Genomic DNA, 18,979 nt, shown 5'->3' on the forward strand with positions numbered 1-18,979 from the left:
CGTCATTTTAAATGGAACACTCTATACATTATTGCATTATCTGCAAGATATATTAAAAATAAGTCAAAAATGTTAAAGCTCCCTTACCTAAATCTAATCATTTTCGAGATAATCGTCATTTTAAATTTTGACAGATGCAATCTATCTTTCGTCGTTCTGGGAGCTTTCACTTGCTTTTCGGAATACACAAAGAACATAAGATACACTACCTTCCCATACCAAAATTAGCTGAAGTGTCTCATTTTTCACGTTATATTTTGAAAACTTAAAACCGACAAAACTTTTTAAATTCAAATGGAACACCCTGTATCTTTCTGCATCATGTTATAAAAAATCAAATTCTCTTTTCACCGATATAGTCATTGTAGGAGTTACAGTTCCAATTTTCTCAGATATTTGCGGTTTACTTACATTCTCAAGAATATTACGTTAAAAATATCATCAAATGTACCTTGAAAGGCAGTTGAGTTACACGAAGGCGATAGAAATTGTACAAATTGTTCTGTTGTGTTGTTGAATTCCCGATGATTCTGTCGATTTCTTAACAGTATTTTTCTACAGTTACGGTTCGTGTAGAGGGTTCCATATTGTTGATAATTGTCCTTGCAATGTATAGCAATGTTATTGTTCATGGTGTACTTGAACTTAATACTTGAACTTGTATGGTAGTATATAATTATAGTTGTTTATATGTTTACGTAATGAAGCAATGAACCCGCGCAATAATTGTTTATGCATTGGTAATGTTATCGACATTGGAATTAAAAAATTTTTATTATGTGAGTATAACATGTAAATAAATTTAAATGAAACAAGAATCACATAGATAATTGATTTGTCGACTAAAATATGTCAAGATTTGAATAAAAACGTGATAATATGTAACGGTTTACTTTTGCGGTAGAATCTAAAGTGGTTTACATATTTTTTCATAGAATAATAAATCGTAATGTTTCACAAATAATAAATTCTAACTTAAAAAGATGCTCTCAAAAGATACTTTAATTTTTATAAGTATTAGAAATTTTTTATATGCTTTATGTGGTAAATAGTGTTTAAATCAGTTACCATTAAAAAAAATTAGATTTAGAGATTTTGAAATAAACTAATAAAAGTTCATCTAAGAAAAAAACGGTAAAACAACTGTTAACACTGTGTATATCCTGCATCATTGGATTTTTTTATTTCTATATTATAATTGTTTACTACAGTTCTGTGGTTACCAGAAAACATGGTGGTAAAATCGATCAGAATAGGCCTTTTATCTTTTTGTAACGTAAAAGACAAATGAAAATAAGAAATTGATGGTAATTTGTTTGGGAATGGGGTCAGTTTAAAAAAAAACCAGTTTATTGGTTAGTCGACGTTTCGGCTATATTTAAACCTTCTTCAGGACAATCCAAAAAAGGTTTTCCGTGTAACAAATAATCTAAATAATGGGGAGTAAAATAGGTAGTATGTTGTTGTATCAAAATAGTACATTACTCGATGTTGATTAAAATATCTCTATCACAGATATTTTAATCAACATCGAGTAATGTACTATTTTGATACAGCAACATACTACCTATTTTACTCCCCATTATTTAGATTATTTGTTACACGGAAAACCTTTTTTGGATTGTCCTGAAGAAGGCTTAAATATAGCCGAAACATCGACTAACCAATAAACTGGTTTTTTTTTCAAAAACTGACCCCATTCCCAAACAAATTACCTTCAATCACTGGGTCATGAAAATACTCGAAAATAAGAAAGTTAAGATGACCAACAAAAACATTAATTTTGCTAGAGAGAAGATTCTGTATTTCTCAAAAATATTTGTTGGAGGATTTGTTCTTCTGATGATGAATGGGCTCATTTCTATTGTGATCTGTAATTTTGTTTGGAACAGTAATTTTATTTCCTTCAAGTTGATAACCAAATTTTAGTAATTAAAAATTATTAAAACAATAATATCAAGATTACATTAAGACAAAATATTCTGTTTCACCGACTCTGATTGGTGTAATTTTTCGAGAGATTCTATTCAACCAATCATGGATTGCATGATCTCAAGCGCAGACGTTTCGGTTTATTACTAATTAATTACAAGCAGTGCCCTCTGGAACTTTAACTTATTTGCCATTTCTGATACAATGTTCTGAAATGATCAAAACAATAAAATGGACCTGATTAATTAAGAAAAAAATGGAAGATATTCCGCGAAAATTAATTTGATTCATAATTTTAACACCCCGTATTTTGAAAACGAAGTCTCGCAAGACAAAAAGCTGTTTGCCATACTACGCTTATTTTTTTGTGAAGAAATCATTCTCATGTTTTATCGAATTCTAAGCACATTTGTACTCAACACATCCAGTTTTGATGCATTAATATAAATGTTATTACCTCTTGACACACCTGTTTATGTAAAGTGTTAGCAGCAGCGGTGATTCTAACATGCAAATCGTTCAAATATGTTTCTATATAATACATATTTTTTATTTATCTTCACAGAGTCAATGGGATTGATATCGGGACTCTGGAGAGCCCATGCTGATCCACCTCGACCAATCCATATATCTGATCCAGAAAATTTCCTACGCCTAGAAGAAAATAATAAGGCTCCCCATTATGCAAAAACCACATTCTTTGTTCGAATATATCTGAGAAGATCGGGCAAATCATGCGCATAAACTGTTAATAAATCGGCGCCGTTCATTCCATTCGCTAAAATAAATAAACCAGTCCAATGATTATAATAGCTAAACATTTTATGGGCTAGTTTCTTTTGAAGATGACAGCGATTTGTCTCTCGAGACGTAAGATGTCTAAACTGATAATGTGATAACCAATCTGAAAATTCTTCGACTATTGACAACTGCCACAGAAATCTGCAAATCAAAATAGCCAGCAATATCTGCCCGAAGATTAGAATAAGAATAATGCTGAAAATGGTGTCCTTTTCCATTTCCTACAGGTGAATGTTGTGAATGTGTGTATACTCTTTCTTTTAAAATAAAGTTTCCTTTGTCTCCAGTATATAGTTTGTGAATCGAGGATTTTCGGAGGCAAAAGGTTGGTAATTAATTTGTTTTGCTTCTCCATCACTTTCGTGCTGTTGAATTCATGTGCGATTTTATAAAACACTAAACTCCACTACATTAATTATTTGAATTAAAATAAATTTTCTAAATAATGTGAAAAATTGAGCCAAAAATATACAAAGTACAATACTGAATACATAAAAAAATGATAAATACTTTACACTATTATCCACCGCGTTAATTAATTAAAGGGTACTACCAAATAATTTACATAAATAATTGCTCTTCTTCTAAATAGGTTAGGTACGTTACTGAGCACCAGACAACACCGCATTATAAAAACAAATCATAAAAAGTTTTTGTGAGTCGATGCCTGCTATAATCTCCGAGTTAATGTGGGTGTAATAATTTATCTAAGTTTAATAAGTTTTTCCTTGTTTTTTGTATGGAATAGGAAAAAATCTTTTCACATCTCGTGGGGTCCTTAGATTGTCATTATTCTCCCATTTGCCGTACGTGTAAATTTAGTATTGTGTGAATTTTTAACCTTATATAAGACGGACTACAAAACTAAATACCCGCACACAGTTGACTATATCGAAGGACCAAAAAATAGAATTGCTCTTTTGGTATATCCATATTTTCACACATCAATAGGTCTTACATGTTTTAGGCCACCCTAGTCTGGTGTAACGATAACATCCACAGTAGAACTACTCATATCAACGATTTATCTGATTGCTTCTTGGGCTACAGCTTGTACTTTCACTGCATCTATATGTATTATATTAATACGTCGTGATGTCAGTTCGTTTTCACCAGTATAGCAGATAATTTCTTTATAATTACAGACATTAAGTCTACTTTTCTTTTTAATTAAATACAACTCACGGAAAAATATTTACGCCTAACGATTAATAGCTTATAGTTCAGTCGGTTATACCACGGCATAGTTATTTTGAGAGAAAACAATTTAGTTCCTTTATGCTTTACAAAACCGACTTCATGATTCATCAGGTCGCAAATTATTGCTATGTGACCCTGATATGCCAATCAATTATAATTCAGTACCTTATTTACGTATTTAATAAATTGTAACAATATTATTTACTTTGCTACTTGGGCTACTTTACATTATCGATCACGCTTCACAAATTCGAAAAGTAAGAATTTTCTCATGAAATTAGTAGCTTAAAATATGAAAGTTATGTACATTTTTCCTCTCTTAAACCGAAAAGTCTCTAGACATTATTATGAAAATGTTAAATTTATGAATTTATCAATTAAAACACTAAACTAACTTTTGCAAGAATCTTCCTACCAATTAATTGATTTAATTCCAACAAACATTTTTTGTGAATTTCACAAAAATATTTAGAACAGCAAAATAATATTTTAATTGACAGATGTCGCCCTCGTGGGCTTTTTGAAAAGTCCACGTTTTGCTATGAAATAATTTATATCTTCTGTAATAGGATATTTAAAATTAAATTGTAGAGTTATAGGTATGTATTAGCTACAGGTAAAAAAATACATTTTCAAGGTGAGGTGAAATACTGTTTCTCATCCCTGAACTAATATTTGTTCATTCATAAAAAATAGAATTTTCATCTCTTGCTTAGTTTAATTTTAAAGTTCGAAATATTTTAATAATCGTCTAAACATTTCACGATATATTTCATTCAGAACTTGTATGTGCTACAACTTTCTCCTTTGGATAACGGTACCTACCGTTAAGACTACATACTTTTACTAGCAAATGTTCATTTATTATATTATTAATCGACATGGCAATAAATTAGACAAACTTCAAAATTCCAGAGGCGTAGTAGGAAAATTTTCTTTCCGTTGTAGTCATACAAAAGGTTTATTTATATATTTGAGGAAACGTTGAACTGGGCAAAAGTTGAGGAAAATACATACATATAACAAAAAAATCAACTACATGATTTTTGTCGGTAGTTTGTAGCTTTCGAGTTTGTTTGATTTAGCTTTACTCTCTAAAACAGGATAAATAATACGAAAGCTAATAATCGAATATATGTTGTACCGGTAATGTTGTACTTATTAAAAAAAAGTCAACAAGAGGCAGGACTACGATAAAAATGCGGATTTACTTTTTATTAGATGGTACTGTAGTGGGATTTTATAGGCCAACCATGCGTTTGGTGACATAACCCCACGTTGGGCGCCATGTCATGGAATTTGATAGGTCGGTTGCTCTGATTGGTCTGACTAGACCATTGGATTTGACCTATCATCATAACTCGTCAGCATATTAAGAGTGACGTAAACACTCATATTGGGATCGGATGGAGCTTTTGGGTCTGATTCCATTTTCACCTGCGGTGCTCGTCAGTAAGGAGATTTACAGGTAGCTCGGGCGTCTCTTCCTTAACGCTAACTTCAAGGTATGTCAGGAATGAGAGACTTTCGCTCTTCCTCTATTGATGACAAGATTTTTCTTAGCTTTGGGATAATGGTCCACGCTTTAATTCTTTGTGACCTAAGACGCATTTTGGGCATTTGCACTTTGAATTGATTTAGAATGTGTGTAACGGGGTTTGACCAGACCTTGTATATTACTATATGTTTATGTGAGCACTGTCGGGGCTGCTACCCTAGCATCTAGATATCACAGTTTCTTCTATTATCTACTGGTTACAGGACTACAGAAGTTCAATGGTGTACGGCCTCCTTAAAGTGGCGGTACGGTAAGCTTTAGGAGCTCTTGCATGAATGACAGCGTAAGAGCAGAGTATGGTAATTTTTGAGAGAATTATAACTTGAAATGTGTTTTTAGGAATTTATTTAGCTTAAGTTTGTAATAATAATGTATGAAATGCGGTTGTTGCTTATACAAGTATCTATGTATCCATACGCTGGTTAGTGGTTATTAAACTGCGGTATTTCTGGGCTGACGTTCATTCACTAGCAGTGCAGGTTCTGCCGGCGGGCCTGGTGCGTGGTTCGGTCTAGATCTCCCCCCCCCCCTGCCCGCTAACCTTTTCTGTTTCAGAGACAGCCAGGATCAAGAAACGAAGACAACGACACACACACACATACACACCCCCCATACCTTCCTTACCCCTCCCCTCCCGCGATAGCCTAAGGGCCACCTTAGCAAAGCGCATCCCAGGCTGCATAGCCGCACTGCCATACCCAACCATACCACACATAAATATGACACCACCCCCGGGGTTTACACAGACGAGCCGGCGAAGCAAGAAGAGCGCCAGAAGAAAGCGCCCTAGCCGGCGGGGCCCAGCCAGGACAAAAGGAGGTCCCACAAAGCACCTACACCGGCCGCATTTGCGGTCGGGGTGGACGACGGATGGGGCCCACCTACGAAGGCTGTCCAGGCCTACACGAGATGAGGCAGGATAAAGAGGGATAATCCCCCTCGATCCCAAATCATTGAGGCCAATTTCTAGCCATGGAATAATGGCGCGCGGTCTAGATCTAAAATTGAGGAGTTGAAAAACTGCGTCTTCGACGATTGCGGGCGTCTCTTAAAGGTTAAAGGTTTGAAAATGGGTTTGGTTAGTATCGGTCATTTAGGGATACGAGTTTGAAAATTCTAGGATGTTTTCCCGGCGACATCTGCGGAAAATTTTGGAAACATGCGTGAAATTTTCTGATGCCTCTGTGTGGTCGGAGGGGCGCAGTGCTCTGTCTCATGCGTGGTAGCATCGTTGGGTGCATTTGGTATAGCTTGACGGCAGTGGCGACAATAGTGGAATCTCGGAGGGAAAGCATTGTGGTAGGTCGTCTGCTATAGTTTTTCTATGCTCAGATACTACGAGTATACCTCGGCGTACGAATGAAATATTTTGGAAACGTTGAAAATTGAGTCTGGATTGCTATTTCTCTAGCGGGAACTGCGCCATGAGGACTCCTCTTGAAGGATCGTTGCGAGTTTTCGAAACGTGAGCGAAATTCACTTGCCCTGCGTATTACCACAGTACTCTAGGTATATTATTTTTAATACAATTGCAGATTCTTAAAATACATCTCTCCGACTCAGGTTAAGAAATGACATATTAAATAAAGTAAAAACCAGTTTGATTAGTCTAGAAAAAAATAGATAAACAAAAACAAATGTCATGCAATTGGTGTAAGAACTGGAAGTTAGAATTAATCAAACTAGTTGAAATTTAAATGCAAACAAGAACGATGTTCAGGATATAATACTCTAAATACATAAATGTATCTAGATGTTGCAGTCATAATTCAGCATCAATAAACTTTCACCTCCTTAGCTATTGTATGCATGTATTATTACAAGATCAATGAATGAGATTAATATTACTTCAGAAACACGGTACAACGCCTACGTTTTAAGCCAGCCAACAAGACGTTTTTGTAAATAATTTGCAATAGTGGGTGTCCGAAAGCGAATAGGCGAGTTATCGAGTCCCAAAATTTTTTTTTATTTTATTTTTCAATATAATTTGATATAAAGTAGTTTTTGAGGTATCTGAACGAATAAGGTCTTATTTTTTAACTAAAACATTGGAGTCTCTAAGAACATGTAAAATACTTCCGTTTTTTCTGCTATTATGGAGATTATTTAAATTTAAAACGGCATATTCAAATGCTCCGTTTCGGCGAAAAATGTATCAACTTTTTTGCTGCAGTTATGTTAGATGTTAATGATAGATTAGTATTTGGAGGTATTTTGTTCTAGTTAAACATCATCGTTTTGCTAAATTTGTAATTAAATTATAAATTCCAACACCTACACTCTCAATACAATTTTGCTTTATTACATTCTATATCTCAGTAGACACATTTTAATAGAGGTAAGTTGATATAAATCGTAGCAGATTAATTTAGTCAATTTAGTAGTAAACTCAAAGAAACCATAATTATTTTGTTCAATAGTGATTAATTTCCAACCATTTTTCAATAAATTTTGGTCATTCTTGGCTGGACATATTCAACGTCGAAGTAATTAGGAATAAAGTCGATATTGTATGATTTATAAAGGTAGATAAAAACAATACAAAAATGTCAGTCATTCTAATTACTTACAAAAGTTTTCAAAATGAAATCTGATAGTCTTCAGAACTTTAACTGGCAATGTGTTCTAAAGTTTTCTAATCAAAGAAGGAGGAAATGGAGATAAACAAGTTATTCTTTTTTTTTCCAAGAAAATTAATAGAAACCTTTTTTGATACTCGAAAATCAAAAGTGCTGTGCTTTCAGCCGTAATAAATTTAAAAAATACTGATAAGAACATTGGTTATAAAATATATTCTTACTTTTCTCATATACATATATGTATAGTATAAGATTCAGTAGATCTTAATATGGCACTAAATGATTTGACCACAATTATTTTTACACTTTTCTAATTTGAACTGGTATATCGTATCAATGTATTTTGGAAACAATGAAATATCATAATGCCGTTCATGAAATTGAGTATGTATCATTTAAATATGTCCAATACCAGTGAGAAGGATATGTAATGCAATCAAGTTATTTCTAAAAAATAAAAGTAGTGTTTGTTTTATGGTATTAAGTATCATCATTTTACTAGATTGGATGATGCAAATGTCTGTTGATAATCCAGGAAGTTTATTTACAAAAGATAGTTTTGGTGAAATACTTTGGCAAAGATACTCAATTTTGAACAAAGAAAATAAATTGCAAGATCCTAGAGAATTGGCAATTTCGATTTTCCTGATAAAAATAGGAAACGATAACAAAACGAAATATTTTAAATGCATGTACTCTATAAAAAAACTTCTAAGTATTTTATAAGACTACTTCGATAAGCGGCATCATTCATTTTAAGCAACATAAAACATTGAATCGCTTCAGTTCGCCAATGAAAATAGGAAAAATATTGTGCCGAAGCATTTAAAAATCAGGGAAGAAGATTGAAGCAGCATTGATAGTAAAATACGTTACTGTGCCGAAGGTGTCTAAGCAAGCAAGCAATCTAAACTCTAAGCAAAAATATTTTATTTTATTGATATTGATACTGAACTGACTGACTGACTGAATAGTCATTAAAGCCACTGTGATATCGACATATTGTACTGATATATGTCGGCAATATACAATTTTTTATGTAAGAATCTAATAGTATTGTAGTGATTTTGAATTGAGGAAAAAAATAGCTTTCGTTAAAATAGTGGAAAAATATTCATGTTAATAAATGTAAATATACAAGGAAAATGATAAAACTAATGATCAAAGAGTTCTTAATTCTTTGATATTTCTTTTGATATTTCTTTAAATTATGGAATGACAAAGTTTTTGATCAATTTTACAATATTAAATGTCTTTTGTTTCTAATTATTGGTTTTTAGTTTTCTATTGGTCTATAAGAATTCGGTTTTACAACAGCGATAAACAAGCAGTTCAGTTATAAATATTTAATTACAACAAACAATTTTTTTGTCACAGTCCATTAGTTTTTTATAAATATTTTTTTATTTATCTTATTGGGAATTACTGAAATAACTATTTATTAAGTACTTAAACTAGAACAAATAATGAGTACAAACTTTATTTAAAATGAATAAGATATTTTTAACCATACTTTTGTAATACACCAACAACTGTAAAAAATTATTTTTAGTGAAGTAAATGTAAAAGAATATTAATTTATAAACCTTAATCTATTGTAATAAAATGTTACATTATAAACTAATAAGTAGAACAGTACCCACAATTAGTTCCGTATATAAATACCTATTTATACCTAGATCGCTTATGGTTCATATTATAAACGATCACTAAATTCCATGATGCTCAGCAATTATAGTCATGATGACTTTAATTTACAAGCACCAATTTTGCGGAGTCTTGATGTGGGAATGCTGTACCCTGGAATTTATGACTCTTCGCCAATATATACCAATAGTATAGTGACAGAAAATATATCTTCGCCTTCGTGTCCGCACAACCTGCACCTGGTGTTAGTGCTTAGTACGATTTTATTGAGATTATTAAGATGTCCATGATACGTTAAACAATAATAATAATAATTTCCCGATTTGCTTCAGCCTATAGGCTTTTTATAATAAGCATGGCATACTGCAAACCAGATCTGGTTGACCCTTGATCATTCATTGTTTCAAATATTAATGGATACATAACGTTGTGGTAGCCCCAATACTGTTTCTTGCCTCATGATTTGACTACATCAGCCATGTCGATTATGTCATCATTGCTGCAACCAGGAATCTAGCTCCAAGGCCACACGACAGGAGATCCTGCAGGATACAAGCGCCTGTCTATATTCACCTATGGTCGCATGCCCCAGATGTCCCTGAGTTGTTGTCTATCTGTACCCATCAGTGAACCAGACGAGCCCTTTTGATATCAGCCCAGGATATGGAATATCTTGTCTAGCCAGCGGTTCTAAGAATCCTATCTCCCTTTATTAATTCTGTGCGTCCTCTGCTTATGCCGATATGAGACTTTCTTCTCCTTCCCACACATGCTATTTTGGAAGTGACAAGATAATATCTAAGGCCTCTGTGCTGACGCACATCAGTCGCTGCAATTTGTCTAAACACTGTTTGATTGTGACCCATCTAACGTTAGGCTATCACCAGAGAGCGGACAATTTGTGTCTTTAACCTTGAACATAGATATGTCATTCATAAACCTAGATGCATTATCCATGACGCAGTGGCGTGTCGGGTATGCATCGGAAATTTACGTGATAATTCACGAAAATTCCACGGTACATACATTTTTAGGCGTTATAAAATATTTAGAAAATCAGAAATTGTATACTACATATTTATTAAATAAAGTTCGGTTAAAAATAGTGTCGTTCTTTTAATTGGAAATTAGGAGTCAATGTAACGAATGTCCTCAGGCGACGCACATGATAGTATAGTCCAACTCACGCTCCATTCATAACAGGTCTGCAATTTGAATTCTGACCAATAGGAATTCGATAAACACAACCGATGTCGACGGAATGGACTAGAGATGGGCGCGAGTGTCATTACATTTCTTTAGAACTAAATTAACTTAATTGTTTTCTCGTTATTTAACCTGTTCACATGATTTATGGATTTTAAATAAAGGGTACAAATCTTCGCGAGGATAATACGATATATTTGCTATACATAATAATTATATTTTGCATAGTTTATACACAATACATTTTTGAACGCGTACACATCTCTACCAAAATTGGACCTATTCTTCGGGTTAAAGACACACATTGTCCGCTCTCTAGCTATCACACAATAGCTGTATTATTTATGCACAATTTCTTTTAAGATAGGGCCTAATAATACCTGTGTAAAGCCACATAGTAGTTTTCAGGTTAAGCTCCTATATCTTTCCAAAAAGTAAGTCCAAAAACCGAACAGTGACTTTTTATAATTACCTGCAGATTTGAGATACTCAGGTCGTTCAGGGCAACTCTCAAAAATTTTTACATTCTATGATTTCTGGATAGTTTTATCGAAAATAGTCAGTTCGTTGAGGTCCTTTATCTTCTTTTTTATTAAAAAGAACAACGTATACTTTAGACTTAGTCTTTATTCTATATGCCATCCTATTTAAAGCCCTTTGAGTAAGCCTGGTGATTTACCTGAAATAAATATAATAAGGTCATCCGCCTACGTAAAGATTTCCCTTTCATTAAGTACTCCAAGGAAACCGTCGAGGAAAAGACGCCAAACAGAGGCGAAAGTACTGCATTCCCGACCCACAGTTATCCTAATCGTGGTATCATTGAGAGTAGTATAAATTTGACGGTTAGGAAACACAGCCCATTCACCTAATAAGGTGAAAGATAGACAACGTCCATCAGCTGCCCTTTGGATGGTGTTACAATATATTTTTTTCAAATTTGGTACACTACTCAATGTCACGCTACACTCTTTCTTGCCCATTTAAACCTGCATAATTCACGATTATTACTTTACATCCAGTTTATTTCGATATTTCGACAGCAACAGTGCAGTTTAATATGTCCGACGAGAAGAATACTTGGAATAAATCTACCCAATTGGCAAGGTAGAATTCTGAAGAGATAAATTAACGACTGGTATGAATCACCTGTGAAATTAGCTTTATTTGGTATCAGATATCATACTATCAGATTTCTGTTCTAGTTTTGGTTTTATTTAATGTACATATTAACTCGTTTATGAACGTCGTTTTTTAGTCATCTTTGGATTGAAAAAGGACTAGGACTATATGTATAAAATATTATTTAAATAAAGTTACAACTAGCACTGTATAGACTGGCCGTTAAAAAATTGACCAGTCGCAAGAAAACATAATATTACTATTAGACGTTCAGTAAGTAAAACTGAGGTATGTACGTAGATGGGTTATTGTTTATGGATAGCTTTTCCGCTTTCGACAAAAGTTCTTCAATATCCACCACTGACTTAGAGATAAAATTTCTGAACTGTTGTGCATATTAGACTTTAAAGGTACATTTCGCTCGGAGCAGCTGTGATCATCGATCGCGGCTTGGCGACGATCGCTTGCAACTGCGTAAACGTAAAAGTACGTAAACATTTCCGTCGGAGCGGCCGTGATTTGCGACGGCGATTGGCTTTGGCGACGATCGGGTACCGCCTGCTTCCAAAGCAGTATAGTTCACAAATTACGTATAGTCGCTGTCGTCGAGCGATTCAGAAGACTTGTTTCAAATAGTAACGTAACTTAAGATCTTTAAGCAAATTATTGTTGGCACCATAAGTTGCACTCCTTAGTATTCAGTCTTTCAGTAAACAGGTTCGGTTTCTATTCTTTTTTTTTAGTATAACATCACATAAATCTAACAGAGCCGCTGCCATACGAATAGTGAATACACCTTATAGGCGCCTTATTATAATATGAAAAGGTTTATGAAGCGTTCACCAAAAAAACGCTGGCACAAGTAAAATTGCCAACAATGGAAACAACAATGTGAGAACTTGCGAAAGATAGAACTCACTGGACTTGCCCGACAGATAATTGCAACAAGTATTGCTAAACAGTCTATTCGTGCCTTTAGAATGAAAACTAATTTTGCTTTTCTTGAAGGGTTTGGAGATACTCTACTTAATGTGGCTAATAGCAGATGACGATATGTTTAACCAGCAGAACCGGAAAAATACCATTCATTTTCGAATTTTTGAAATTTTTGAAAGGAGTATATATGTGACTCACCCTTTTAATTTTCTAATCAGTAATAACCTTAGACGCCCTCTTCTAATCCATAGCTGAAGCCTCTATGTAGAAAGATATCTAAGGTTGGTAAGTATAACCGTTTAAGACGGATCCATTGAAATAATAATAATCAATTAGGTGTATCAGTACCTTTTTGACGATTTTGACCAGTATGTACCATCGGAAAGCCTGAGCATTTATTCTGAATTCGTGATTTCTTTTAATTTTTTTTTTGTAAATTCTTGATGTTGCAGGAAAGTCTTCAGTACTCTCACCAAATTGCTTTCACAGCCGTTAGCTTTGCTGTACAAAGCTATCGAAATAACGTTGATGGTTTTTATATTGGCCTCAACCAGAATATAATTTTGTAGGGTCGGTCTTGTTATAGAGCTTTTTTGTTTATTTGTGTTTCGCTTGTAGGGTCGAGATCAACTACTAGACTTTAAGCTAACTTAATCTAGTAACTCTAGTCATATGTACTTCGGTGATCTATTCTAGATAATTATCGATTCCAGAACATCGGAGAGTCTCTTTTTAAGTGAACCCCAAGCCATTGGTCTTGGATTGAACCCAAGTTCCCATACTATACGTTTTGGGGATATATATATATATACTCACCTCCAGATTGAAACTGATATGACGATGATCTGTTATGGACACATTTGGCTCACTAATCTTACTATTAGCGAAAACTAAGAAATATAATCAAAGGTTCAGTTTCTAATCATAAGTGAGAATTATTTTCAAAAAACTTTAATAATTTAGTTCTTAATTCTAATAAATATTATTCTGTGTGGTACCACTCTTCTTTTCAGTTGATAGTTGGTGAACGTCTACAATTTGGCTATATAAGTCTGCCGATATTTAAGTGCCTAGAAGTGAACTTTGCAAGAAAACTAAGCTTTCCAAGGTACATAGAGTAAGGGGTAAATTTGTATTTAAAACTATAAAAGTGTCAGAATTTTCGTAACTAGTTTCATATAATTTTCATATATTAATAATAATATCTTTACCCTCCTCTAATCGTAAGGATTAACCAGAAGTCGTAGACTTGTGCAGGGGAGTGGGCGGCATATTATTATTCAGTAGAGGGCATATGCGTCCAGGAACAACTTACGTTGGTTAACGCCGACCGGTATCAATCTCTCGCATTGACTCAAGCCAACGTTCTTCCCATACCCGCAGAGAGGGTGCCTAATTCCTCTCTACGAATATAGCTGATCTACGGTGTTACGGCCTCGGGGATCGAACAAACGACAGTGGCATTCATCGATTCAAGTATAGACGCCTGGAACCACTAGGCCACCGACCGACATTTCATTTCATATCCGAGCGAACAAATCTCAAGAACTGCAAATACTTTCTATTTTGATTTAATATTTTGTTATATGAGTAGAATTTGGTTCATAGCAATTACTTCTCATCAAGAGAATATAGCAAATTGCTTAGTACAAGTAGGATATATCTTAACACTGATTAATGATTATTCGATATTCAAACTGGTTGGTAGTGAGGTAAAATTTCTTACCTTGATCTTTAACTAATTAATTTTCCTTTCGCGGTTATCTCAAGCAGAAATGCTTTTTTTATTAAGATCTCTCCAAAATGCTTTCTTCCCGCTATTTGTGGGTCATACAATAAAAAGCAAAAGTGCATTCTCGAAAGTTTTTAAGGATGTTCGCTGATAATTATGATTATTTTATGTAAATCTTTCCGTGGATATATAAATTTTACTGCAGACCCCTCTTTAAATTGTTGAATCAAAATATTCAATAAATCTTGCACACATTTTCTTCCATGCTCTTTAGCACATAATATTAACATCAATTATTAATACAATCGTACTTAGATATAATATGTTGAAATACATAATATATCATTCTTAAGTAATTTACTAAAATTGGAGTAATTATCTAATTTACGCATTTAGATCAAGTACTAACAATAAATACAACCAGAATAATAAATAAGATTTTCTTCTGTCAGGTGAGTTTTCTATGACTTTTTTACTCCTCGTGAAAAATTGATATAAACATTTACTTCTAGCAACATCGACGTTAAATAATATTTCACAACTTTAAAGGAATATGGTACATTTTATTTACTTGACCTACTTTATAGAAATATTAAATTAGAAACCCAAGATAGGTACCTACATGATATCGTAATATATAGATACATTAATTAACATATTTCATTAATTTCCTAATTAGTATGCTTACGGTTTAAAGAAGCAGTCTAATAGGCGTCTTTCAGCAACTATCACGCTACCTTTTAGATTACTCGTAAAGGAAGTAAAAACAAATATTTTAAACAAAGTGAAAAGTGATAGTACTATACAATTTAATTTTTATATAATTCACAATTAGTCCAGTTGGTACAGATTCGGCCTGTGTCAAACCTTAATAACCCGGAAATAACTACACAGGCCTACTTTAAATGATGAGTACAATAACAGGCTAATTTGCTGACAAAGTATTTTATCAGGAAAAAAAGTTATTAACAATTTAGTGAAAAAATTTTTTTAGTAGTTTTCTTTAAATAACTCAGCGCGGGATGACTTTGTACGAAAAAATGCTAAGGACATGATTTTGTTCGTAATAAAAATAGCTACAAAATGGCGGTGGTCCGATTACGAAATTTGTAATAACAAAGCCGTGAGATTGAAAAAACAGAAGCCGATGAATGTATAACACCTTATAGAACAAAAAGTTTTGCTTTCCTGATTTTCGGCTTTAGCGTCATTATTGTATATATATATTGAACTATAGTTTTCGAAACTTTTATCACTTTTTGTTTATAATTGACATTTTTACAGCAACTTTAAAAAATTAACGCTGTATACCGTTTTTTCAATCTCACGGCTTTGTTATTGCAAATATCGTAATCGGACCACCGCCATTTTGTAGCTATTTCTATTACGAACAAAATCTAGTCCTAAGCATTTTTTCGTACAAAGTCATCCAGCTGAGTTATTTAAAGAAAACTACTAAAAAAAATTTTTTTCACGATTAAATTGTTAATAATTTTTTTTCCTGATAAAATACTTTGCCAGCAAATTAGCCTGTTATTGTATTCATCATTTAAAGTATTCCTGTGTAGTTATTTCCGAGTTATCAAGGAAATGTCACCAACAGTAACTTTTCGGCCTCTGCCGAATGGACTAAATATTAAAGTCAAAGTTGGCGAAACTGATTAAATTAAACATATGTAGATATTTTATTATAATGAGAACAGCCACAGCCACTGCTAAAACATCATGTAAATTTATTTATTTTTAAGGAATCATATCTATATCTTAAAATAGTTCGTGTAAGGATTTTAGACACATTAAGGATTATAAACACACAAAAATGCACTCCTTGCAGTGGCGGTTTTACCATAAGGGCTGCGGAGCTGCAGAACACATAAAATTTTATGTATTTAATCATATTAAATATCAACAAAATATTTAAAGAATCCAAATGTACTCGCGCTAAAATAAATCTAGGAGCTTATATTATTATTTATTGCGCGAGCTACGCTCCTTAATATACGCAACCTCATATGCAAAATGTGTGGACAGCGAACAATTAGATGCGTCCTTTGTTTTTATTGGCTAATCAGGCACGTGACTCAGTACACGAAGATAGGGGCTTTTGCGGCTGCAATAGCGACAGCCACTGCGCTGCAGTAAATGCAGTAATATTTCGTACGTGGTATGTGGTGGTTTATTTATGCGAGCGGCACGTGTGAATACTTTCGTTTAGGCGTCTACGGATATTATAGTTATTAAAATGAATAGCGTTTCGTTTAAAAAAAAACTTTATTTTGTTCTCTGCCATATGAGGATAAATTAAAAATAAAAGAAGTAAAAGTTATAAAAAAACAATAATGTTATACACAAAAGCAGAGTGGGTGTGCGGGTGTGATTTAAAAAATTCACTGTTTTGTTTTCCGTGCTTACTTTTCGGTGGGGATAAAGCATGGACAATATACAGTGTGAAAGATTTAAGTCATTAAGTCTTTAGGTAAAATAAACATAAGAAGTCAGTTAAATTCTGCATATTGGGATAATATACGGAAACACAATGACCAGGTAATGAAAAATCGATATGTATTATCTAAAATCATAGATTGCATAAAATTTTGCGGAGCTTTCGAATTAGCACTTCGCGGACACGACGAGACAGAAAATTCGGACAACCCTGATGTGTTTCGTGGACTCATAAATTTTAGTGCAGATCTTGACGACATATTAAAAGAACATAGGTATGACCGGGATTTTCTGTGATTGTACCGGGAATTAGCTGTATGGTCCCGGATTTCGAATTTGCACGTATAACCCCCGGAATATAATATAATGTACATATATATATAAAAAAGATAAAGAAAAAATCATAACACGCCGAGGAAAATTAAAATTCGTTGAATCGTTGGTAAATTTCACAAACGATTTTTTTGTTTATAAACAATATTCAATAATTTAATAAAATATATTAAGTTTATTTCAATTTATTTATACCATCAGTAGGTAATTCGTAAATAGATATTTCAAAAAGGTATCAATTTCAAAAATCATTCTTGTGAAAATCTATATTTTTTTTATAAATTTATTGTTCCTTGAAATTCAGAAGTGCCAGGAAAACGCGTGACCTTGAAAATTTTAAAATGTTTCGCCTGCGGCGCCATTTAGAGACTCCGGACACTTAATATCCCGGAATTCAATTCAACAAATGTAACAACCCTAAGCGGAACACATTCAATCAATGTTCACGCGCCGCCACTGACTCCTTGTGATATGACAAAGCTGTAGGTGTAGTCGAAATGTAGAAAATTGCTGTATGTAGGTAATAAGTATACACGAGTAAGCCTGGCGACACACCGAAGATACACACAACATACCACATCGCATACCCGCATTTTGCATTCACCGCAATTGTAGTACGTAAAACGAACCAATACCTACATTTGAATGTAAGCGCGCAGATCGAGGAAACAAATGCTCGCAGCAAATGTATTAAGACGCACGCTAACCGCGTGTGTTTTATAAACAAACCAGTCCGATCTCTACTCTGACTCTTGATGTATTGCAGTTCGCAGTGTTTCGTGGAATATGAATGACGATTTCGATTTTCATATAAATTTTAGAAAAGAAATTGAGAAGAACCCGATTATTTACAATCATAATCAACTGTTATTACCTCCCTATAATTTTTATTCTGTTTCCTTATATTCGGTTCAATTAAACGGGCTAATAATTTAAATGTTTCTTGATTTATTCTATAATATAAGTAGAATATTTTCCGATGTTTATTTAACTCTTGGGCCACTGCAACATTATTACATCTCATATTATATGGTTAAACTCAGTATTGACGGCGTTGGCGTTGGAGGCGTCTTCTTCAAATTATTTGCAAAAGCAATATATCGTCTTTATCCAAAGAGGACATATTTCCATCTGACGCCATGCCCCGTCGTTGCGATCTTGGTGTGCGGACTCGTGCTCTAAATGCGGTAAAACAATTAATTGTTACGCCACAAATGTTTCTGCATCAATTGGGTTGTGTCTTCAGTGTGTGGCCTAGCTTAATATGGAGATTTGTCATCTAAATATAAGACAAACGTTTCTATCTATGTGGATCTGCTGTTATTTCTTGTTTCTACTATATCGTGTGTTAAAACTTTTTTTTAATTTAATATATACTTTCATCGCCACGGTAGCGCAGTCGGTCGAGAGTGCGGTGGCAAGCATTTCTCAGCTAGGCTTCCTACTCTGGTCCGGATTCGATCACCGGTGTCGGCACTGGCAATGTCG

At 33.7% G+C, this 18,979-nt stretch overlaps 1 protein-coding gene across 1 annotated transcript in view; it reads right to left on the minus strand.

Moving 5' to 3' along the window:
- LOC108906032 overlaps window positions 1-18,979 on the minus strand; it is a 171,207-nt gene that overhangs the window by 142,232 nt on the left and 9,996 nt on the right. The gene's annotated exons all lie outside the window — the stretch shown is intronic.

The sequence above is a fragment of the Anoplophora glabripennis genome, unplaced genomic scaffold (assembly GCF_000390285.2).
Source record: "Anoplophora glabripennis isolate ALB-LARVAE unplaced genomic scaffold, Agla_2.0 scaffold209, whole genome shotgun sequence".
Lineage (NCBI taxonomy): Eukaryota > Metazoa > Arthropoda > Insecta > Coleoptera > Cerambycidae > Anoplophora > Anoplophora glabripennis.